This window comes from Pelobates fuscus, chromosome 3 (genome assembly GCF_036172605.1).
Source record: "Pelobates fuscus isolate aPelFus1 chromosome 3, aPelFus1.pri, whole genome shotgun sequence".
NCBI lineage: Eukaryota > Metazoa > Chordata > Amphibia > Anura > Pelobatidae > Pelobates > Pelobates fuscus.
The window spans coordinates 349,178,554-349,206,074 of record NC_086319.1 but is presented as its reverse complement, the minus strand read 5'-3'; positions in this window follow the sequence as shown (position 1 = coordinate 349,206,074).

Sequence of the window (27,521 nt, the reverse complement as noted above, 5' to 3'; positions counted from 1 at the left end):
CAAGAAGAACTAAAGGATAAGGAACAATACAAGGATAGGCCACACCAAGAATGACAAAGGTAGAAGAGCACCAAACAGTTTAAAGGGCCACAAGAGGAATAGAAGCATGGGGATTACATCAAGAGAGAGGACCACAAGAGGTAAAGGAGAATGGAGTAACACAAAGGAGGCACCTTCATCTTTTCTTGTCCATTCACAAAAAGCTATTCAAAAATAAATTCAGAACCTATGGTCAAGACCTAAGGCATATGTTGTATGTGTAGCTGGAAATGCAATTTAGCATATTACTGTCTGTAGTTTGCATCTGATATATGAAAATACATTTATGAATTTTTTTTAGATTTCATTGTCTATTCACTATACAATGAGTTGCAGTGAATTTGGAAACAACTTGCAAGATTTTGTCTAAAATACCAGAGTTATAAATACTTCCAACTCTACTTCCTTGGCCAACATTGTGCAAGTCACTTTTAACTATCCACAATTCACTGGTCATTGTTCAGTAGATATTTTTTACATGAAATATCTATAATATCTATAATATTTTGAATTTATGATTCCTTACTATTATAACACAAAATTTCCAAAAATATTCAGTATAATCAAATAGAATGTAATAATAATACGTGGTATGACTAGTCATCATGTAAAATGTAGAAAACAAAAATAAATAAATGTATACATATTATAATCAGGGTTATTCACTAAAGTGAGAATTCAAAGTGAATTCAGAGTGACTTTCAAATTTAAGAACCGAGTAGCCTGTCTGAAATCAAATCTAACTTAGAGAATGCTTCCAGTTTAGTAATTTTGACTTACCGTATTTTTCGCTCCATAAGACGCACTTTTTTTCCCCTCAAAAGTGAGGGGAAATGTCTGTGCGTCTTATGGAGCGAATATGAAGCTTTACTTACCTGTCTTGTAGCGTTTCTCGGCAGCACAGGGCGCACCGCGGTACTGGAACTTGAATTTCATGTTCCGGTTTCCGGCGGGACTGAAAGGAAGTGCGCACTCAGCTCAGTGTGCGCACTTCCTTTCAGTCCCGCCGGAAACCGGAACATGAAATTCAAGTTCCAGTACCGCGGTGCGCCCTGTGCTGCCGAGAAACGCTACAAGACAGGTAAGTAATTATGGGACAAGGGGAGGGGGACAGTATGGGAGAGAAGAGAAGACTATGGGGAGGGGAGGGGAGGGGAGGGGGGATGAAGACTATGGGGAGGGGAGGGGAGGGGGGATGAAGACTATGGGGAGGGGAGGGGAGGGGGGATGAAGACTATGGGGAGGGGAGGGGAGGGGGGATGAAGACTATGGGGAGGGGAGGGGAGGGGAGGGGGGATGAAGACTATGGGGAGGGTAGGGGAGGGGGGATGAAGACTATGGGGAGGGGAGGGGAGGGGGGATGAAGACTATGGGGAGGGGAGGGGGGATGAAGACTATGGGGAGGGGAGGGGGGGTGAAGACTATGGGGAGGGGAGGGGGGGTGAAGACTATGGGGAGGGGGATGAAGACTATGGGGAGGGGAGGGGGGTGAAGAATATGGGGAGGGGGGGTGAAGACTATGGGGAGGGGAGGGGAGGGGGGTGAAGACTATGGGGAGGGGAGGGGAGGGGGGTGAAGACTATGGGGAGGGGGGTGAAGACTATGGGGAGGGGAGGGGGGGTGAAGAATATGGGGAGGGGGGGTGAAGACTATGGGGAGGGGAGGGGGGTGAAGACTATGGGGAGGGGAGGGGGATGAAGACTATGGGGAGGGGAGAGGGGATGAAGACTATGGGGAGGGGAGATGGGATGAAGACTATGGGGAGATGGGATGAAGACTATGGGGAGGGGAGATGGGATGAAGACTATGGGGAGGGGTGATGGGATGAAGACTATGGGGAGTGGAGATGGGATGAAGACTATGGGGAGGGGAGATGGGATGAAGACTATGGGGAGGGGAGATGGGATGAAGACTATGGGGAGGGGAGATGGGATGAAGACTATGGGGAGGGGAGGGGGGATGAAGACTATGGGGAGGGGAGGGGGGATGAAGACTATGGGGAGGGGAGGGGGGATGAAGACTATGGGTAGGGGAGGGTGGATGAAGACTATGGGTAGGGGAGGGTGGATGTAGACTATGGGGAGGGGGGTGGATGAAGACTATGGGGAGGGGGGTGGATGAAGACAATGGGGAGGGGGGGTGAAGACAGGGGACAGGGGAGAAAAAAAAAGATTCTGAACAAACTGTCCCATAGTAAGAAACACTATGGGACAGTTTGTTCAGAATATATTGTTTTCTGGGTTTCTTCCTCTAAAAACTAGGTGCGTCTTATGGTGAGGTGCGTCTTATGGAGCGAAAAATACGGTAAATCTGAAATTCACTTTGTATTTAACTTGAATCCTCACTTTTGTGAACAACCCTGTATGTATGGCTTACAAATATATTATAACTATACAATAGAAGATAAAGTAGCACAACTAATATGACTCAACATATGATTCAAACGTTCAGAAAAAGTGCACAGCTAATGATAATAAAGCAAGATCTCCAGTTTGTCACGATGAGAGAAATGTGTTAAACAGCAATAAACTGGCTATTTTAGTTCATTAGTTCTTAATGCAGCTTTTCTGTCAATTTGAAAGTTTAAACCAGGCTATTCAAACTCAAAAGTTACTGAACTACAACTTCCATGATTCTCTGACCATCTACTGTAGGCTTCCTCTAACTCCGGTCCTCCAGATGTTGCTGAACTACAACTCCCATGTTTCTATAAATTAAACAGATTGGCTGAGAATCATGGGAGTCATAGTTCAGCAACATCTGGAGGGCCGGAGTTTGGGGATGCCTAATCTACTGCATCCAAAGAATTCTGGGAGTTGTAGGCCATCAATATCTGAAAGGACAGAGTTTGAGATCCCTGGTTTTAACCGAAACAATAATATAGCATTATCACAGGTCTACATTCTAGCATATGTACATCTTTCTATGGACTAATATATTACCAAGATTACTCATAAAACTCACAGGATTATTCACTAAAGTGAAAATTGCCAGGAATGGAAAGTGAATTTCAAATATAAGGGGAAATAGCTGAAAAATTTGTGACATGGACATTGTGCACTCCCTGGCACTATACTTAGTAGTAGGTGGTAGCCAGTTTATATGTCAAGAGAGTGGGTACACCTCAACTATAATCAGCTACTCTCATTCCAAAACTTTGAAAATTGACGCAACAATTGCAACCTGTTAAACCTTAAAGGATCACTATAGTGTCAGGAAAACAAAGCAGTTTTCCTGACACTATAGTGCCCTGAGGGTGCCCCACCCTCAGGTTCACCCTCCCTTTGCACTGAAGGGGTTAGTTAAAACCCCTTCAGTTACAGACTTTAATCCAGCGCCGGGCGCTGGTGACCTCTCCTCCCACTCCGACGTCAGCTCCCCCATTTCTCAATGCTTTCCTATGGATGCTCTGCACGATGGATGCGAAATTCGCATCCAGTGTCACAGTTGCGCCTCTAGTGGCTGCCTGGAAGACAGCCACTAGAGGCTGGATTAACCCCAAATGTAAACATAGCAGTTTCTCTGAAACTGCTATGTTTGCATCTGCAGGGTTAAAACCTGAGGGACCTGGCACCGAGACCACTTCATTGAGCTGAAGTGATCTGGGTGACTATAGTGTCCCTTTAAATTCTTAACGTATATCAAGAATTACCGCTGGGCAGACTTCTCCCTAAATCAATAGGGGATCTAGGTTGCCAGTTCATTTTTTTGTAACTAACCAGTGCGTGTGTGGGAATATCAAGATTGACATTTTCCAGTGCACAATTTGATCATGTTTTAAAGGAGTCATTTCGAAGATAGCGCTAAGCTCACAGCCACCCTCTTATACTCGTCAGCTATTTTTCTAGCAATATATCTCTGAAGCCAGCCCAGGCAGTGTGAATCTGTTGCAAGAGATGACTTTAGAAATCAACTTGCCATTAGTGAATAGCCAGAATGTAGATTTTTATTGAAGACAGATTTCACAGTCAGCATTGGGCAAGTCAGTTGCAAAGCAAGTGCAATATAATCTTCAAACGATGAACCATGTCCCCTGGTCATATTAAAACATAAATATATAAATAAAAGTTTTCTTATGTTTCTGTCTTCTACTAATCTATTCCAAACTCCAATGCAGAAATAAAACAATGGGCAGTCATTCAACTCTTTTAAATTGAGTGCAAACATGAACAGTTGTCTTCCTTATGCACTATTTAAGAGGCTTGTCACATAGGTCAATACTTGTTTTCTAATTTGCCACATTAGAGCTTCAAAGAGCAAGCTTGCTTTGTTTGTGTGAGCAATTAGAATAAGAAATAGAAGGAATTAAAAAGCAACCTAATCACCCGCTTCCTCCTTTCCTTTAGATCAACATGAAGACAAAGGGTTGCATCAATATGTTAATATGACCCCCATTCAGGGCAAGCCACTAACTCATGTGTATGTAGGTTTTAAGGGTTATATCCCAGCCGGAATCTGATAGCCCAGTGATTCTCTTTTTCTCTTTACTGTGACTATTCTTGTATAAAACTATTGTGTTGGAGTAGTTGAAAATGCCAATGCATGTAGGGAAATAAGTGACAAAAAGAATTGTCGGATTTTGTACGGGTTCTAACGTTAATCTCAGAAGGTAGCTATTTCATTCATGAAGATCAAAGGTTGCTTTAGTAACCAGAAATGACTGTACACGGTGTAATTTTTTGTGTTACTGTTTGTTGTGATGTAGTTGTACTTGTCAAAGTCCCTAGAAAAATAATTAAATTACCCTTGTGTTTTCATGCTATGGAAGAATACAAAAGGCACTCAATAGAAGATCTCACAAGATGTCACCAAGATCCTTTTGTGTGAACATTTAAAATATATATACATCAACTGTATATTGTGCAAGATGTTTACAGCTGACTAGGAATAAAAGAGCACTAAAGGTACCAAGACCCTAACCACTATTTCAACTCAGTGAGTATTTGTAGATAAAGTATATGTTATATACCGAAGTGGGTTAGTGGAAAATTTAAAAGGTAACCGATGGCAGTGTGCTAACTAAAATTAAGAATGTTCAAGGTAGGATTTGGGGGCCTTATTATCTTCCTTGGCGATTCTTCTCTTCTTACTATAGTCCTACCATGCCTTGACACGTCACCTGTTCTTCCATAAGCCACTTCACTCTCTCCTTCCGCTCCATGGCTTCTGTACACACCATTTTTACAAGCTCAACTAAACACAAGCATCATATCTATCAACCTACCTCCTATCTAGCAAGTTGTTCTTCCACTTTCCTTGTTTCTTTACCCCTATCTCCGAGATCATATGCTTGTTTGAGCAGGCCTTTCTTTGCCTCATACATCTGTCAACATAATTTTTTTCTGACAATTACTTGTTTAATAACGCAATGGTATCATTGCAAAGCACCAGTAAGGCTCATGTAATATAAATGCTAATAATATTAATCATTTATCATTATTACTACTCCTCTATAAAATGTGTCAAATAGGCAAATCTGATCTTTCCAAGTTGGATCCATTTGGTTTGTTCTAACCTTGTGATAATATAGTAATAGTCTTCGTATCATGTGTTTAACTTTGACTAAAGTTCAGCCTGGTTGTAAGTCAATGACAATTTCAAACTTTTCCTCACATTTTCAGGGGAAAAAAAGGTGTGTCAGTTTTGGATAGTGATCATGCTGAAAACACAAACTGAATTCTAACCATAGTTCTAATAGCATTTTTAATTAATAATAATGTTGATTGCGATCATAGTCTTTACTTTAGTGGATATACAGTTCATAAATGGAAAAATATTGTAATATTTATTTTTTATTTTTTTACATAATTCCTTAACACTAGTGAATAATATCTATATGCATGAAAGAGAAATAAACTTTGACGTATGTATCAAGTTTAATTAATTAGTCATAGATTATGTGAATCGAGTCAAACAATTTTTATTGAAATATTTTTAATATATTAATTTACAAACATTTTAAATGAAACAAAACAGGGGAAAAAAAGGAAACCAAGGAGTGGGGTAAAAAAGGGTAAAACATCTATCCAAATGTTTATGGTCAAACCATTTAGTTAAACAAACAATAAACAATTGCATGTTTAGCGCAACAATATTTCAAACCATGTGCAAAGATATTGAAGTTGTATAATATTCAATGTATTATATAAGTAAACAATGACAGTGATCAATTGTTGGTTTAAATTATAAAGAATATGAATGTTTAATATTGTTGTCCCAGACATTCCAGTGATATTTGGTCATCTATATGAGATGGTTGCCAATGGGCCATGTGAAATGGGATACTTTACATCGGGTAATAATATCTACTTTCTTTTACAAACATTACGTAACAAAACCTGTAATTAAAGAGGTAGAGAAGATACAGTATCCTTTTCACACTACCAACATAGTTTGTAGGAAAGAAATTCAGAATTTCTTGAAAATTATACAGGAGTTCCTATTATTACAGTGGGAATCTTTGTACCTAGATATATGCAGGCTACTCACTGACAAGTTTAACCTGCCTTAATTTGACCATTCTCAGTACCTTATGACTGCATACTTCTTAGATATGCACAACACAGATTTCCATATGTACTAAAGGAAAAAATATTTAGTACAAATGACGCAAAGAGAACTATTAACCCCTTAAGGACCAAACTTCTGGAATAAAAGGGAATCATGACATGTCACACATGTCATGTGTCCTTAAGGGGTTAAACATAAAATTCATATAAATTTGTGATGCATTTTTTTTCCTCTAGCAAAGGTTATTCAATGTATTAATAATATATATGATATTGATATTTATCTTACTAATTCATATTTTATCACTTTTGCATATCTTCTATATTGTCAGCTAACATAAGGAGGCCCTAATTATTTCCTGCTTAGTTCTGTATATTTATATGTAGTGAAATATTTCTGTGTGTAAAAAAAAACTCCCGGATCTATTAGTTTGTACAGCTTTGCCTTAAAATGTTGACACTCTATATATAAAATAATAGTTTGGGATAGTATTTTTATAATAGACTTTTGTCTATTTTAGCATAATATATTATAACAAATTCATAACTATCCAAAATTCTGGACTTTCTGATATTGTATCTGTTGAGATCCTATATCAGATCAACCATATTGTACTTAAATGTTTGCTAACTTCCTGGATGTATTCACTGAACTAGTAATTGTGAAGAGTCAACAATGGAACTTCACCATTTAGGGTAAAGAAGTTAAAAAAAGAGTTAAAAAAAAAAAAACCTTCAAACCAGCTATTGTGTCAGTTCATCTGTTTTCACCTAAACGTTGCAAAATTGAGACATTTTCGCAATTCACAGTTAATGAATAAATGTTGTCGGGGCTATTTGCTAAATGAGAATTCAAAGTGAATTTCTAATTTAAATCCAGAGTAACCAAAATTAAAGCATAGCTGACTTAGAGAATTTTTCCATTTTGGCAATTTTGACCTTAAATGTAAAAATTATTATTATTTTTTTACCTATTCAAAAATGACATAATTGGGGATACCGGTGAACCGTGTTTTATGTGAAAATAATGCCTTCAATATTGTCTACGGTATTTGTCAAGTTACCTTTTGTTGTCCAGGAAGGGGAGAGGGACCATTCCCACAGACCCTCTCATGTCTCCAGAGGTTCAAACGTTGGATGCTATAGTTTCGCCCCTTTTTTTGACGCTTTGCGTGCGCGCTAACGTTATTATGCCGATGGCGTCATGGCCCGCCAAAACGTTCGTATTTGAATGTTTTGGGGGCATGGCTATAATTTCAAGGTATAAAAGGAGCACTCAGGGAATGGATCATTGCCCTGTTGTGGTTTCTGTTTTCAGTTCCCAAGAGTGCGTTATATCCTGTGTCTATTATGTTATTTTGATCTTGGGTTTCTCCTGACTATTCTACATTCTATCTTCCGACTATTGGTTTTCTCACTTCCATGATTTATGGCTTACCTGGCTCGGCTTGTCCCTGACTATTCTTGTTCTAACAGTGTATAACCCAGCCATTCTAAGGACCGGTAAACATTGTCTAATCTATTATCATATCTATTTACTCTGTGTGTTGGGTCACAAGTTATCACGACAGTATTAGAGTGTTCATGCAGTACAGAGGCTAACGTTAAAAGGTTCAGGCTGTGTAGAGTTTTAACTCTAGTGTAGGGGTTAAACTAGGGGCTAAAGGGAGGACTTAACAGCAAGGGCAACACTGGGACATACACTCCTCAGCATTAATTTCCCAGTTTTGCCCCAGACTGCACTGAGGTGATCAGTACATTATTCCTCAATGTTATTATTATTATTATTATTATTATTATTTATATAACGCCAACAAATTCTGCAGTGATGGGAAATAATTGCATAGATGATGTCACAGTCTGAGCAATATGGAATAAAAAAAGCATGATTTGTCCATTGAAATAACAGACAGATCGTGTAATAACAATGAAAAAATATAATGTTTTGCATGTGTACATTTAGTTCTTTTATAGTCTAGCTTTTAAGGAAATGCAAGATTTTCTTTAATTGTATCCTAAAAATCACAGAGCGAGACTGAATATGTACTAGCTACCTTTATTAGGATAAGCTAGACGCTTCTTTAGACAGTACGAAACAAGTTCTTTACTACAATGTTTACACTTAAAGCCATTCACCAGTTCCACGGTGCGTCTTTACATTATATTTCTGTTGTTACATGCATCGAAATATGCTTCCACTGTGTATCCATTCTGAAATCCTAGGTCAGAATAAAAGGCCTAGGCACCTACTGTTTAAGCACATTAAAAATTGTTTAAGCTGCCCCCACAAGCCATGCATTTCAATTATTTGTTCAAAGCAGCCTGCAATTAAGGTTTGCAAACAAGGCTTTTGAATGCAAAGTCAGACAATTAAAATGTTTCATGAGTGCTTTAAAGAAAGAAGTTCTGAATTAGCACTTTGAATACACAAGATCTCCTCTCTCTAATCTGGGTTCCCTTTCACTGATTGAAAGAGAGAGTATGGAGATATTTTTTTTCCTGACTGATCCTGAGTAGATTGAATCAACCTAATCTTCTACTTGTACATTTGAATGTCTTTTGCTCCTTGAAGGATCATCTCTGTTGCTTTATAATAGCCCAGGTGCAAAAAAACTTTGTTCGTGTCTGACTTTTTCTCAAAGGGAGGTCGTAAATCACTTTAAGCATTTCTCCTCCTTCACGCTATTGCCCTCAACTCCCCTTTCCTCCTCCTTTGAAGAAGCATGGCTATTTGAGCCTGTGATTTGTGACATTGGCTGTATATATGGGCTGCAGCTTCTGTAATTGACTAGTGAGATAAAATGTGGTAGGGCCAGTGCAGTGATGCCTTAAGGAAATTAGTTATGTCACATCCTAGAGCAGGGATAGTTAACATTTGGGATTTCTACTGGGGGTTTTAAGTATATTTCCCTTGACGCTCAGACGTCCAATCAAATTTGGCATCAGTGTTCTAGCTTCATGTACAACAAACACGGTGCAATAGTGTTAAAGTACTGAACTGACCAAATAAAGGTATATTGATGTGAATGCAAGAATTGTAAACAAGAATCTGATGGTTTACATCAGATTGTAAATCTCCGGATGTTGTAGAATTGCAACTTCTATGATGCTTTGCCATCCTAAAGGCTGACAAAGCATTACGATGTTTATTTTATTTGTTTATTTAATTTATCTAATTATTTATTCATTACTGGCATTTATGCCCAGGACATACTTGAAAATGAAAGAAATCTCAATGTATCCTTCCTGGTAAAATATGTTATAAACAAATCTAAATAAATTACAAATAATTTATTTTATTTATTTATTACCAACATTTCTTTTATTCATTTATTTATCATGGGCATCGATTTTTTTTTATTTTTTATTACTGTTATTATAACGTGCCAAAATATTCTGCATAGCTGTACAATTGGGAGATAAACTGTACAAAGTTAAACAAACCAATATAAAAGGTAAAGAGGGCCCAGGCTGTGATTGGAGATCTATCCCCTGAAAATTTGTTTATAAAAAGTACTTTGCTATATAGCTCATGAGCTTACAATCTAAATTTGAAGTTCTAAAACATCTGGGGATCTACTGTTTACTCAGCCCTGGTTTAACCAAATCAGAATAGACCTTGCATTATTTGATAAGCGAGCTGCTGTGGTTTTCATTTCTTTTTTTTTTTTTGTGTGTGTATAATTTAATAGAGTATATGGGTTATAGGCTGTGGAAAGGAATGCAAGCCAGCATGTAATGCCTTAAATCTTTGACTTCCAGTTTGGCTAAAGTATATATATGTGGGTAGACGTGTTTACTGAAGTTTGTAAAATATTTTTTTTTTAACATTTTCCCTTAAAATTCATTTCTAACAAAGAGATTAAAAACTAAAGGCTGTAACCAATATCCAGGATTTTTGGAATAAATGCCTTCCAGATTTACAATCCTAATTTTGATGTAGTGAAAATATGAGTGAATGAGATTAGTATCTTCAAAGGCTGAAATATTTCAAACAAGTTTACAAAGAAAAAAAAGAGGTCAAAGGTTAAGTTGAAGGCAATCGGAGTGTAGACAAAATTTAGGCCAAAGTTAGGGCAAAAGTTCATTTTAAAATTACACTGATTTTATCTACACACAGGTATTCGATAACAACTATATCTAGTCATTCTGATGAGGTACACAAGTTACAGGAAGAAAACCTCCAAAGTATGTACAGGGTACTGTCACTTCTCTGGAAGCAAGATGGAGGTGCCCCGTTGGTGTATGAGAAGGTGTAGATTTCTTTATTTAATTTAATTTTTCATACCTGACAAATATCTTAGTTACATAAAGGGATAAATAAACACAATAGTAAATATAACCTGAAGAGAGACAGTTCCTCTTTCACAGGTGGTAAGGAATGTAGATGCAGTGTATCAAATAAAACACTGATTAAAAATAAGATCTCTTACTCTGTCAGAGAGGAGGTAGGTGCTCCCTTTTTTTATATCTCTACCCCTCCCTCCTCCCACCCCCCACAATCTTTTTTTCAACTCTTCAGGGTCCTACATTTTACCAGAAATACCCAAAAAACTGTTCTAGACACCTTGTATCTTACTTCTCTCCCTATTTATTTTTGTGTTTACACTCTATTTTTTTTTCTTTAGCACTCGTGTTATGTATGACAATCTTGCAGTGCCTAATTTCAGTCATGTTCTGTACTTTATTTTTAACAATGTTCGATAACAATTAAGCTGGATTTTTAAAAAAAACATTTTTTTAAAAGGCCTAACCAATTTTGGAGTGCAACAATGTACACAGAAAAGCTCCAAGCATGAAGAGATAAGGTCAATAAAGGTACATAAATTGGATCCAGTTTTTCCAGTGAAATCTGTAAAATTAGTTAAGTAACTGAAATCTAGAATAAGAAACACATCTTAAAAATAACCACTCTGTAAGAAGTGCTGACAAATAGCAGGCATGCAGTGAAGTAATAAAGGGGCTATGGTAGGAAGAATGAGCATCTAGCCAAAATTATTGGGACAACTTGAACCAGTGTCAGGAAAGTGAGGAATTCAAAGTTCCTAACATGATGAAGCTGGAGAGGGGTGAAGGGGTGAAGCAAACATGTAGTCAGGTTTGTTCATATAGTCTGTGGTGGGTAGACTAGCTTTAAATTAAAAAAAAGGCAGACCAGGTTTCAGTAATCTGCACACAAAGAAGAAGGGCAGGAATGAAGGAAGGGACCAAAAATGAATCATCAAGCATGCCAGGTTTTATCTACACAAGCAGATGAAAGCCTACCTATGCCCTGGCATTATATAATAGCTTTATTCTGGCAAAAGGTTGCGGACCCCTGGCAACGTGGGGTCTGCAACCTTTAAAATAAATATTGTGCTTTTTTTCAGACCAAAAGAAAATAGTGGAGTAAAAAATGAGTTACAATTTTAAGACTGCAAGTGGCACTATTGTGTTTTTATTTCTTTCACTGTTCCTTTCCTTATGTCCCTTGTATCCTAACGATCTAACTTTCTCCCTTACTCCTTGCATTTATTTATATTTACCATGTGTTCTTCCTTGTGCTGGATCTTAATTCCTGTGTGCTGCCATTTTGTTCCTCTCTACCCATAATGCCTGCAGTTTTATTATGGTTTGACTGATGAATTGTGAGAAAGTTAGGTTAGCAACTGAAGTAAAAAATTCCTTAACCTCCGCCTATTGCCAATAATTCCCAAAGATCATGCTCCCTATAAGAAAAAGTCGTGTCTACTTTTTCTTATCTATAGACAAAATAACTGTGGTAAATAAAAAGAATAAATAAAAAAGAAATAAAGAGACAAAAAGGGATTAAAGGACAATTGTCACCTGAAGATTATTTTTTACATAATAATAATTTCTTTGAGTTTTGAAAGCAAATAGATTTAATCCTCCAGTGTTTGAAAAACAGAGCAATTCATATATTTTATTTTAAACTGTCTGTAAGAAAATCTATAAATATAGCAATTCCAGTTGGGATGTATTAAAATGAATGGATCTGTCCATGGTACTGAATGAAAGAAAGTCACTTGTATTTTTAGTCTGTTATTGTATGTTGCTCCATTCAGGACAGTATTCATAATAATAACCAGGAAAGGCACATTCAAGATTACTCTGGTTTTCAAGTTACCTTAGCCCAACATCCAGGGGTTGTTACTATTACCGAATTGATTGGTACTCATTTTATCTACCTCAGAAGGATGAAGGGCTGAGTCAACCCTGATGGGATTCGAACCTGCGATTGAAGGGTTCTACTGATGATGCATTAGCCCCTGAGCTATCTCACCGGGATATACTTGTAAAGTATATGAATAATTATGTATCCACCAATACACTTCTTCTACAAGTTAAACCCTTTTCAGTATTCATATTCCCACATTCTATTGTTTTAGTTATGGAGAGATGCAGGAATCCCAGCAAGTTGTTTTGGACTAATGAGGAATTTAGAATACAACTAAAGAAAATAGTAATTGTTTGAACTATTGGTATATTAGTTTGCTATTCCTGTAGTGTTATGTATCATACTAAAAGAAGACCCAATGGTGGTTTAAGAAACACATTTTTCCTGTAGCTACTTGTTAGTATCAGATTATTAGCTTCTCAAGTGTAGCAAGCAATTAGCTTCTTTTTTTTTTTAACCAATTTCTGACTAGATTAGGTGAATTAGAAACAAAAATGTAACTATGCTGTCAATGCATCAATGGACTTTAGAGATTAAACTCTCAATCTGCCAATTTAGACTTTTTCTTCTTTTTACCAATTAATGGCTTAGTAAATTGCTTTGGGTTTGTGTGGAATTTAGATCACAACTGGAAAAAGAAGATTAACAATAATTAGAAACATAGAAACATAGAATGTGACAGCAGATAAGAACCATTCGGCCCATCTTGTCACTGTAACGGTAACACTTTCAGAGTTATTTTTTACAAAAGTAAGAATTTAAAGAGAATTTCATGTTCAAGCCCCAGTAGATAAACTGAAAACATTGCTGACTTAGAGAATTTTTCCAGCTTGGCTATTTTGACCTTAAATTTGAAATTCACTTTAAATCCACCTTAAATTCTCACTTAGTGATTAACCACAATAAACTAATGTACTAAAGCAACTCCTAATCCCAAAGCATCTGAACATATTCGGGTATCACCTTGTCATTTGCTCGGTTTTACATTCACATGAAAATACAGAATTTGGACGAACTGCGGATTGGCCCAGATCCAGACAAATCTTAATTTGGACGAAACAGAATGCTCAAGTCTAGTATTATTCATCAGTCTTTCTAACTTTTCTCTGTTAGCCCCTGTCTATCTATGTATAATTACAGGTACCACAAGATTACATAATATTCAGCTCGTACTATATGCACATATGAAATGAAGCATAAGCAATAAAGGTAAAATGCTTTAGAAACAGGGTCTTCTGGGCATTAAGGTATTATATTAACCAACTTATGGCTTCTCCTGAAAGGAGCGGAACTAGAAAGTAAAGGTCAACTTCTCACAACAAAACCTCTCAGTAGTGATGTCCCGAACAGTTCGCCGGGAACCGTTCGCCGGCGAACATAGCGTGTTCGCGGTCGCGAACACGCGCGATGTTCGGTCCATCCCCTATTTGTCATGGAGGTGGGAGGGTCTGGGAGGGAGGGTCTGCTGCTGATTGGCTGGAATGTGTCTGCTGACTGTGAGGTACAGGGTCAAAGTTTACTCAATGATGACGAATAGGGGGTGGACCGAACATCGCGCTATGTTCGCCGGCGAACAATTCCTGGCAAACTGTTCGGGACATCACTACCTCTCAGCGATATCCAGGCAATAAAAGTATAGGAATGAAAATATTGAAAATGTCCTGTGGCGGAGCCTACGTATTTTCGGGAAGAGCTGATACAGGACTCCGTTATATGTTTTCACAAAAGACCGTCATCACTTCCCTGGCTCTTTTGTACACTTTTCCTATGTGTTTCTACCCAAGCACTCTCACTCCTTGACTGGTAACTGTTTTTTAGGAAGTTGTAACAGCCACAGTGTGCTTCAGTTGGTATTCAAAACCTGTACTTAGTCGCAACCCGTCTGTAACCCCATGCTGGTTCGAGAGGTGTGCCATGACATAGGAAATATCATCAAATATCAAAATTATGGTCTGTATTTTTAAAAGTGATTTCTGCAGTTACCTATCAGTGATGGGAGTTGCATATAGGTCTAATTGTTTCACTTATTCTTTCAGATTGTATCTTTTTTAACTAAGTACCTACCCCTCCGGCGTGGGCTAAATACAACATGTTAAATGCACTATTAATTTGGAATTGATATGGACAGATTCTCTTGATTTGCAGCCAATCAATGTTATTAAAACTCTGATTAAAAAGAATATTTTAGGCTAGAGTTTAACCATGTGTAAATTCATTACATACATTCAAAATGTAGAAACTTAGAAACATAGAATGTGACGGCAGATAAGAACCATTCGGTCAATTTAGTCTGCCCAATATTCTAGCTACTTTCATTAGTCCCTGGTCTTACCTTAAGTCTAGGATAGCCTTATGCCTATCCCACGCATACTTAAACCCCTTCACTGTGTTAACCTCTACCACCTTAGCTGGAAGGCTATTCTATGCATCCACTACCCTCTCAGTAAAGTACCGTATATACTCGAGTATAAGCCGACCCGAATATAAGCCGAGGCCCCTAATTTTACCCCAAAAAACTGGGAAAACTTATTGACTCGAGTATAAGACTAGGGTGGAAAATGCAGCAGCTACTGGTAAATTTCTAAATAAAATTAGATCCTAAAAAAATTATATTAATTTAATATTTATTTACAGTGTGTGTATATAATGAATGCAGTGTGTGTGTGTATGAATGCAGTGTGTATATGAATGCTGTGTATGTATGCAGTGTGTGTATGAATGCAGTGTGTATATAATGAATGGAGTGCAGTGCGTGTATATGAGTGTTGTGTGTGTATATGAGTGCAGTGTGTATGCAGTGTGTATATAATGAATGCAGTGCAGTGTGTGTATATGAGTGCAGTGTGTGAGTGCAGTGTGTATGTGTGAGTGCAGTGTGTATGTATGAGTGCAGTGTGTATGTATGAGTGCAGTGTGTATGTATGAATGCAGTGTGTGTATAATGAATGGAGTGCAGTGTGTGTATATGAGTGCAGTGTGTGAGTGCAGTGTGTATATAATGAATGCAGTGCAGTGTGTGTATGAGTGCAGTGTGAATGCAGTGTGTATATGCAGTGTGTGTATTAATGCAGTGTGTATGCAGTGTGTGTATATAATGAATGCAGTGCAGTGTATGTATGAGTGTAGTGTGAATGCAGTGTGTGTATGTGTGTATGTATGAATGCAGTGTGTATGCAGTGTGTGTATGAATGCAGTGTGTATGCAGTGTGTGTATGAATGCAGTGTGTATGCAGTGTGTGTATGAATGCAGTGTGTATATAATGAATGCAGTGCAGTGTGTGTATGAGTGTGTGTATGAATGCAGTGTGTGTGAGTGCAGTGTGTGTGTGTGTGAGTGCAGAGCATTGGTGGGGGTGGGCATTTTATTAATTATTATTATTGTAATATATATATTTTTGTAATGTTATTATTTGTTTTATTATTATTATTATTTTTTATTTATTATTTTTTTAATTTAACCCGTGGCAACGCTCTGACCCCGCGGCTCTCGCGAGAGTTGCAGAGGAAGCTGACCTGGGAGCTGCACGGACGGAGGAGAGAGAAGGGAGCTGACAGGAGCTGCGGTGAAGGTAAGTTACAGCTTCCTGACAGCCCCGGTCCTTGTCTGTATTATGGCAATGAAAATTGCCATAATACAGACAACTGACTCGAGTATAAGACGAATGAGTGTTTTTCAGCACAAAAAATGTGCTGAAAAACTCGTCTTATACTCGAGTATATACGGTAATACTTTCTGATATTATTTTTAAACCTTTGACCCTCTACTTTAAGACCTCTATACTTGTCTTAAGTCCTCATGTTATGGTAGTTTTTCGTCTTTTAAATATAGTCTCCTCTTTACTGTGTAGGGTCCCTTTACGTATTTAAATGTTTCTATCATATCCCCCCTGTCTCGTCTTTCCTCCAAGCTATACATGTTAAGATCCTTTATCCTTTCCTTGTAAGTTTTATCCTGCAATCCATGAACCAGTTTAGTAGCCCTTCTCTGAACTCTCTCTAAGGTATCAATATCCTTCTGGAGATACCGTCTCCAGTACTGCGTACAATACTCCAAGTGAGGTCTCACCAGTGTTCTGTACAATGGCATGAGCACTTCCCTCTTTCTACTGCTAATACCTCTCCCTATACAACCAAGCATTCTGCTAGCATTTCCTGCTGCTCTATTAGATTGTCTGCCTACTTTTAAGTCATCTGAAATTATTACCCCTAAATCTCTTTCCTCAGATGTTAAGGTTAGGACTCTATCGAATTGTAGAGGCAATACATTACAAATAATAAAACATAAATAATAGCACTTTCTGTAGTGCATTCTCATCAAACAAGGAAGCAAGTTATTTTGTTTTATAGGAATATGTCAGTGATTTAATAATAAGAATTAAGAATACAATTATAAAGGAAGTGAAATAGTCTATTAAACATGGGGATTTTTGTTGGTCATATAGAAAATATGATAATGCAAATATTAAAACAAAAAGTGTCAAACTGCAGCCTCAATTTAATTCTTATGGATAAGATTTTCAAATTATCTCAATCTATTTTAAAAAAATCTAATTATTAAAAAAAAAAAATCTAATTATTTATCTACAGAATTCACCATTAAAGTCTATGTGGATTTTGTAGTTCAATCACTAGAAAGTTTTTTTAAAACGTTGAGATAATTAAAAAAAAAAAAAACGTATCCCAAAGAGTTCAATTGAGGCCTTTCATCTTTGAATGTGACATTCACGTAATAAATATAGTGATTTATAAGTTTGATATTTACCCAACAAACATGCACTTGTTTCATTTTTGTTTGCACAGTTTGTTTTATTTTCCCAGCACCACTTTACACAACTTGCCTGTTTAACATGGCACTCTAGTGTTAGTTAACCAAATTATTTGTGTTTGCTGTACATTTACCCTTATCACAGGAGCAATTTCCTCCTCAATTGTATGTCAATTAGCCATGGGTGGAGGGTATAGTACTGAAAATAACAACCAAGTGTGATGCACCTAGGCAGTTTATTGTCCATGAATTGCTATCAATAACTTAAGTATTCACATCTGTCCTGGCCCTTTTTCTTCATTTTATTTTAATTTTAAACTTGACTTCTTTTCTGGGCCGATATCTATTTTATCCGATACCTTGTTTTAATCAGTCGTGTGACATTTACAGTAACTGTTGCATAGGCGGACATTATAAGGTGTGAATAGACAAAACAAGGACAGGTTGTATGATGTGAGATAAGAGTTTGGTAGAATCTTTAGGAAGAATTGCCAATTGGTAATTTGATAAATTTTCCTATAATCATTTTTTTTTTAAAATTGCTCTGAAGAAGGAGGTGTCAAAAAGCGTTTGTTGGTGACTTTTTTGGGACTTGTATACACTTGACTTTGGGGTTTTTAGGCCTTGTGGCCTTTTTTATATTTTTATACACTGCCTATTTGTCCCTTCCATTTTATTTATTGAATGAAGTTTGTTTAACCATATCATGGAGGTTTACCATTGCTTCTCTCCAAGAACATCATGCTAGCCTTTTTTAGGCAGCCTGGAGCCTTTTATATAGAGCCTGGGACGGCTCTATAACCTGTAATTTGTATCCTATTAGGAATTAGTGCTTATTGTAATTTATGCAGACTGTACTATGGTTTTTATTTCTATTTTTTAGATTGTTCTAGTTCTGATCTCCATTTTTAAGTAATTTTGTGTGCATTCACTTAGTGTAATATTTATTTATTTGTTTGTGATTTTTATCTTTAAGTGTTAGGAGATACACTTATTTATTATCACACCTATATATTTAGTTTCCACTTGAAGGGTCTACACACCGTATTTTTCTGTATTTGGTATTAAAACCTCAGCCTGATAAACTGATACAAATTGATATGTGGCATTAATTTTATATATACATATATACATTTATAAACAAACAACCAAAATATCTGTGCAAATTGCCACCTACCTACTAACTGACAGAATACTAAACATATTCTGCATTATAAAAGTGAAATTAAAATCTTATGCTTTACTTAGAAGGAGCTATCCACAGGCATCACAGCATCACGCAAGATAAAAATGGTTAATTGGACCATAAACACAAAGTCAAAACATACAATGTTTTGGCAGCAAGGTATGTCGTGATACATACATGATTAAGGCATTGCAGCTGAAATGTTGTATGTGTCGAATTGTCTTTATGGCCCAATAACCTATTTCTTTTTTCATAATGTTGTGACACCTGTGGATAACTTCCTCTAATTTGGAGACTGAGGATCCTAACCACAGTACTCCAATGTGCCTTGTCATGATATTTATTATTTGCTTATGTGCAATACATTACTTTTGATTTTGTACCTTGTATTTTACTATTACACTTATTACTTGGGGTGAAAGCATGTTATATCTAAAATAACATATGGTTCAAAATTTATTAATGCATCGAATACTCTTTCTTTTATTTTAAAGCTTAAGTGGAAATATACTGCTCTGAAAAAGTGTTTATCCCCTTCCTAATTTAATGTTTTTGTATATTTGTCATGTTGAATGTTTTCAGATTTTTTTCATAAAAATGCAATCCTGTATCCCTTTGACCTCGGCTATCCTTACTAACTTTGTTTGTCTATTAGTTCCGGCCATTCTAAGGACTGGAATACGCAGTGTTTATTTTAGTGATTCAGTCTGTGTATTCTGGTTCCACTTGATTCTGATAGTTTTAGGATGATGTTCCATGGACAGACAAGCTAAAATTTTAATGTCTTGAAAGAAATATATCCCATTAAAAGCAAACATAAGCACAAATTTCACAATGAAAATATCATACCAGCAGTCAAACAAAAGACAAGGAGCAGATGACCGATAGACAACTGAAACAAAAATAAAACAGATGGCAGTAAACCTAAAATATAGGTACTCCCTATAAAACCCTTAAAAGCAAACAAATGAATGAAAATAGGTTGCACCTCAGAGAAGACATGCTTTTCAGTAAATCACAATGTAAAATAGGAACAATTGGAGTGATAAAACCACAGTTTAGGATGAGCAAATATAGTCGATACAGCAGATCTTGTATTACATAAATAACCAGCACTACCAAGTAAGATTCTCTTATTTCTTGAGTCCATTGAAACATAAAGGACAAAAGAGAGAAAGGTCCCAATGTTGCAGCATGTATTAACCAAATTTGAAAACACAATGTTTAGCAGTATGATTGTCTACTCACAAGGTATAGAGCTTTAGACCAGCTCTAGTTTGTATAGCGAAAAGTGGGATAGAACCTGTCTTCCTAAAGCTCGCAACAATAAAGATAGTAACCATAAGGACAATACAAAACCAAATAGTAAACTATATAGTGCTCTCTGTATGGATAGGAGGAAATTTAGTAATTGAATCCGACTTTTAATTTGCAAAGCAGTTCTACTGCATCGTGAATCTTACATAGGTAGTACAATCCCCACATAGGATTATTTGTCTCATTGTCCACAGCATGAATTAAGTTCTAAGGATTCCAGGTAAGTAAAAACATCAAATAATAAATAGTAGAAATAGCAATACTATATGGCAATACCCTAGAATAAGGGCCAAAATAGAACTTTAATGCTAAATAAAACAATTAAAACATATAATATTCCACAACACGTTTCTCCTGTAAAAGCTTTATCAAGTGGAGTTAAACAGTCAAACATGTTGGTGATGGTGCTTTGCTGCCTTGGGTCTCCAAAAGGTCCACCACTGAGGTAAACATGAGTTCTGCTCTCTACTAGAAAATAGAATGTCCAGTCATCAGCCCATGATCTGAAGCTGGAACATGATTTTGTTATGTAGCAGGACAATCCAAAACACAACAGTAAGTCCACTTCAAAATGTCTCAAAGAGACAAAATTATAGTTTGGATTGGATTTGCCTAATCAAAGTTCTAACTTAAAACTCATTGAGACTTAGCTGGACCTTACATGAGCATTTCAAAAAACATCTAACATTACATCAATAGAGAATTTGACTAGTATTACATCAATTCTAGTCAAATTCTAAAAAGAAGAGAAGGCAAAACTTGCTCGATATCAATGCAGAAGACGTTTCTCCATAAATTGTCTTGTGAGCTGTTGATCATGACATAAGCAGCTATTAATGTTTGGGGAGACAATTACTTTTCCAAGAAGGGCCAGTTGGTGAATACTTTTTCACAGCATTGTAGTACAGTTGCTATGCACTTTGTATATGTATTAAGAAAAGTGTTCAATATGAAACAAACACTTTATTGTCTTTTGTACTTTTAAAATGTGGTCTCATTAGTGAGCAAGTGTCATTAGCACTTTTGTCATTCTATGTTGCCTCAGGGACTTTGACCTATCTTAATGACGATATCTTATGAAGTACTTTACTTACATACTTACCATTCACCTTTAAATGAATTGGCAATTATGTAGCATGTATATTTAATTTTATTACTGTATTATTGTATATCCACCATTGTAGATCTACCTTTGTGCTACATTTTGTTTTTTTTATTTTGCAAAATGTTTTTTTTTCATGCATTTCCTCCAATGCACATTGAATGGCTCAATAATTTGAATGCATTAACCAATCCAATATAACACTGACATTTAAAAAAGCATAATACCGTTAATTATTTGTTATGTTTCAAAGGTGTGCGGCTAACCCCAAAACCTAGCACTTTAACACATTACACTGTCTTAATGATTTGCGACCCTTTACTGGATTCCTGTCTTTACAAAACAATAAATTCTCACATGCACACTACTTCAAAGCAACCTGTTTTTTCAAAGGTGTCAGAAGGACTGCCTGCTTAGGGCAAGATCAACAGATAAGTGAGATTTTCATTATATTCTTCTTTATGGCTCTAAATAATCTAGTGTTAAGATATTAAAGGTTACATACTCCCAGATGCAGCATTTGGCTTTCCCTCTCTAACATGTTTGCACAGTTTTTTTTCTTTTAACTTCCTAATTTAGGAAGTAATTATTCACTTAAATGAATGTACCACATCGTAAATTTATTTGTTGGGCAGGTCAGGATGAATACACCACATGGGTGTGAACTAACGGGCTGGGCATTTAGCTCTGTTATTGTCAATATAAAAATATGTATTGCACTTTGTTACTGATATCGCTGATCTGAGTGTACAGTACTGCAACATATTTGGGCTTCCTTGATTATAAATGTATAAATTATAATATAAAATGAATAAATATATGAGTTCTAGAAGAGGACTATTGCAAGACAACATGGCTTTCAAGTTGTAAGGAGAATTTCATTAATCTTGTCATTCATTTTAGGGAAAGTAAGGTATATTGTGATTCGTGATTTGTGCAACTGAATGAATAGGTAAAAATCTGGACAAATTCACATAATTTTTCCAAATCTGTGATAGACAGACAGACAGATAGATAGACAGACAGACAGATAGACAGGGAAAAACTCTGATTTAGAATATATACTCCAATATGTGGAATAGGCTAGTGGTTCCCACCCTGGAGTCCACAGGAATACAACTGGACAATGTGTGTATTCTAGGTGGGTATTGAGACCTAGTTTGGAATTCACTGTTCTAGAATGAAATATGGATCTCAGCTAGTTTAAATATACCTACCTATGAAATTGTAAAAAACTCTTAGGTAGAGAATTGGAGTGATGATAAGTATATAAATGTTGTCATCCCTTAGGCAGGGATATGCAGCTGATTAACAAAGCAGAAGAATCATGCTTGTGCACAGGTGTGCGACTATAACATTTTAACTGCACTCCAAGCACGATAAAAAGGATATGATGTTTTATTCCTGTTTTCCGAGTCTTTCTCACAAACAGCAGGGTGTGTCAGAGTTGTAACAGCTCACCTGTGGCAGAACAGATACACTTAGCTTAAACACGATTTGTTTTAAAACAACCTGGTGCCACGTGGTAACCCTCCATTACCACCTGTACTGATAACTCAGGCAGCATCACAAAACATAATAAAAATGTATGTTAAACAAATCACTGGCAACTAGAGAGCTCTCACTGTCTGCTACGGTGCTCTATGTCATGTCAAGTATATATATATATTGAACTGTAAATGTATGTTTTCAGAATTCTGATACTTTAGTAATCATAAAGGAAAATCTTGTATAACTTGACAAAAAATAACACGTTGTAAGCATTTGTGTAAACAGTTTTTTTGCACTTGTTTTCAAACACTTTATAACAAGGCTGAGCTGCTGTAATAGCATAAAATACGGGGTGTGAAAATCTAATTGCTTCTGCAAAAATGCTGGAAATAGCTGTGTAAACTGAAATCATTAAACATTTGGTTAAAAATGGCAACTTCCACATGTAACTGTGCATAAAAATGAATAGTATTTATAGGTCTGGAAAAAAAATCAAGCACTTATAAATGTTTCAGAATTTGCACTATATGATATCTGTGCAGTGTGGGAAACTCCTATAAATGCCAGTAAAAGTTACCTATGGTCAAATATTGCTCAGTTTGATGAAGGGAGTTGTCATTTTTGTATTATTATACTGTTGTTTTTTTTTTTTTTTCAAGTATTGAAGACAGGTACAGGAATAACAGTAAAGTGTCAGGATGAAAATATGGTAGCATTCATATATATGTCCTGTGGTTTTTATTATAATTTTACATCCTGTAACTTTTGCTGTATATCCTAGTTAGGTGGATCAGTGAGTCAATGTATCGCTCATTCTTGACATACAGCTTGATATCGTCCATGTAGAGTAGGTGGCTAATGGTAGCTCAAGCTGATAAAGGCCCTAAGGGGTCAAAACGTTGTTCTTTGGTGCTTGGGTCCAATACAATTGCCTATTTTCTTTGGAACATCTTGGAGTGCCTGGATTATTTTTTCTACACTGTAGTTTCCATGGTGGGGATTGCTTCTCTTTGAGCCTGATCATATAGTCAAGTAGCTGGGGGACCACTAATGCTGTGAGCCTGTTCATTTCTGTGATGGTGCAGGATGGGATTGTCGACATATATGAGCCTGTTCATTTCTGTGATGGTGCAGGATGGGATTGTGGACAATTCTTCATTAACTGCAGCTAGTATGCTGTCTGGTGGTTGCTTTCCAGTGATCTTCGGTAGTCTTGTCAGGTTAAAGACAAGAAAACAGAAATTATCCTAGAAAAACTAGCAGTCGTTAACCTGACAAGACTACCGAAGATATATATATATACATACATATATTTATATAAATATGGAAAGAAATACCGACACTCCAGGATTTGTTAAAAAAAGATAAGTTCTTCTTTATTCTTACAGTGCCAAACGGTCAACGTTTCATCTCTTGTACAGAGCTTTCATCAGGACACAAGAGCTGAAACATTGACTATTTGGAACTGTAAGAATAAAGAAGAACGTATCTTTTTTTTTACCAAATCCTGGAGTGCCGGTATTTCTTTCAATATTTATACTTTACGTGACCAGAGCACTAGGTATTTATTTTAAGTTGGAGTGCAGGAGCATTGGATATATATATATATATATATATATATATATATATAATTCTGGTACTTTCAAGTATTTGTAGAATTCCAAAAGATTATACATTAACAGCAACAGCAATAGATTATACATTAACAGCAATAACTATAAACAATGCAGCAACAATATGTTTAAGTTATGATCTCATTGAAAGGATGCAGTACAGTAATCACAAACCCTTTGTTTTTCATTTTCAAAATCATATTATTCATATTGAATCATATTATTCATATTATTTCATCAATAGGAAAGGAATTTCTAAATGTCACAAGCTAAGCAGTCTACAAGAAGTAATCCGGTGGGGGCTAGTTTGTACAGTGAAGAAGAACTAATAGATGACAAAGTTAATTTAAACATAAAGCATATCATGATCCAAGTTAGCCAATTTTATTACAGACTGAACCGAAAATGGCATCTGTAGCTTGAGCCTTGGAATAAAGGTGCATTCCTTCACACTGCCTGAAAACCCAGGCCGAAAGTCCAGAGAATTTCATTTTCTAGCACTGTATTTAACCCTGTAACTTTACCCCCCCTGTAACTTTACATCTCCTGTGTTTTTTATTATTATTTTATAACCTGTAACTTTTGCTCTATATCCTAGTTATACAGTACCCCCCATGAAAAACCTGTACATGGGGGCTACTGTTTTACTCAGGAGACTTCACTGAACACAAATATTAGTGTTTTTTAAAAAACAATAAAACACATCACAGCGATGATATTGTCAGTGACGAGTGAAAGTGAAATTTTTTGCATTTTTCACACACAAACTGCACTTTCACTGATTATATCATTGCTGTGATACATTTTACTGTTTTGAAACACTAATATTTGTGTTTAGCAAAGCCTCCCGAGTATAACAGTACGCCCCATGTACAGGTTTTATAATGTTTGTGGAAGTAGCCAGGGGCAGATATAAGACTTGATTTTCCATTTTTTCACATTGAAATTTGCCAGATTGGTTACGTTGACTTTATGCCCTCTCCGTTCCCAGAGGGACTTTTTTCTTTCTCTCTATTCATACTTTCATCTTTCTTGTTCGCTACATACAACTTTACAACATAGGATTGCTAAAGTAATGAAAAGAGGAGGAGTGAGCAAATCTAGTTACAACAATGTCCTATGGTGCTCCTAAATGGGATGCAACCACTAATCAAGAGATCTTCCTATCTATTTAAGCAAATGTTTGTATGGTTGTATAAGGTTTTCTCTCAAACTTAAAAACCAAAACGGGTTGTCAGCTATCGTGTGATTACAAGATTTAATTTACGAAACACAGCCCTGGCCGCAATCAAAGACTACAATGGTTAAATTAATCACAGTCATGTTTCTGGTATCATTATGTCACTGTACATATACAACTGTGAGATTGTGCACAATTTTATTCTGTTATGTTTGTATTGTATTTCTTACCATGTCTTGGAATAAATTAAGAATTACAAAAAAAAAAAAGAGACCATTTCTCCATTCTTTACCACAATATCCGAAAATGGCAGATGGATTTCATAGTGTGTACTACCAACTGAATTCTTGACTTTTTTTTTTAAATTTTAAATAGTTTTTTTTTTTTATTGGAAGAGAGATCTGATACAATTTCTAGTATATAATTATAATATTGTAAACAGTTAGAAAGCATATAAAATAGTACATTGCATTTCAATATTTCATGCATTTTAACCTTAGGGGGTATTATGTCCACAAAAGTAAAAGGAATATGTGTTTATATTATAGGGGGTTTCAATCCTCTTTCCAATAATTTTATGAACTAATTCAACTTGGGGATTACAAAAAGCAGCATTGTTAAGTGAATCAACAATATAAAATAGTATATTGAAAGACAGAATGTGAAGAAGAAGATGAAGGGGAAAGGAAGGGGGAGGGAAAGAGAAGGTAAATAGGGAAGGGGGGTAGTGTTATTTAGGTCATGTTCTTAATTTTGTATTCTATACATGGATGCCAGATTCTATCATTTGAAGCTGTGTTTAGCTGCCATTTCTTCCTCTTCTTGAATAAAGTTCACTTTTCCCAGGAATGTGTCAACTGTAGGAATCTCTTTGCAATACATAGTCTGCCAGCAGTGCAGAGTTTATGGCAAAAAAGACAGTGCTGTGGAACTTGGCGCATAATTGAGTGTTTTTTCAATAATGCTAAGATAGGATCAGGCAACAGTATCTGAAAGACCATGTTCCAGAATCTGGAATATTTTAGTACATGCCCACCATGTGGTAAATGCTTGAATTTTATTGACAACTCCATATTTTACTGTGTACAGAAGGGTAGTCTTGCACCACATTCGTTTTGTTATGCCATTTCTAGACGTCGAAATCTAAAATTAATTTTCTGCCAAATGACGGGTCCAAGGAATTTAAATGTGTAAATGAAATGAATTGTTTCTCATTATAGCTATGTTAAATTGCAGTAGTCTCAATCTGGTATTGGCTGTATATTTACATATAGAAATAATCTTATCACATTATTGTTATTTAGTTTAACAGGATCAACTCTCCACATCAGTGCTTTCAGCATAATGAATGGAGAATGGCAATATACTATGTTGATATGCTATTAATGCATCCAAAGTAGTTAAATGTGACATCTCTATATCACTTTTAGCTTGATGGAGATGCCGTTACGATATATAATGCTGCTATCTTATAAGCTGATGTGAACGTGTTCTAATGGAATTGGGATTTTTGAAGCTGAGCTTACTCAGAACAATTTTACATTAAAGTAAATTAAAGGGTCACTGTAAGCATCATAATCACTTCATTTTAATGTAGTGGCTTTGGTGCATAGATGCTGTTTCATGGCAGTGTTGACAGTTGGCCAAAAATGAAGCCACTTAACTGACAGCCACTAGACTAACAGCCACTAAACTGAAAGCCATTTGACTTACAGACACTAGAGACTCTTCCTATAGTAACTATTTAAAGGGTTACTATAGGCACTATGACCACTTTAGTGATTTGAAACACTGCGCATATAGAGATATATCCCTTTGCCGCTGGATGTCCACTTCTGGCTGCATCATTAGAGCATCATTAGCCAGCCCACAGAGTTCTGGACTGACTAATATAAATTATGTGCATGTATGAGCCTGTCGTCACAACCCACAGCATGCTGGTGAAAGGCAACCAATGATAGTATGCCCCCCTCTGGCCAAGTGCTTCCTAAATCCTCCCTTCAGCATATCCTCCCTGACACTTACTCTAACCTCGAAAAAGTATTTTATTAAAGTCACTCTGGACCTCTAAAGTACTCCAACTTGCCTTGCTGGACTGCTTTATGTGTGAAGAGTTTGTCCTTTGTTTTCATTTCACAAAA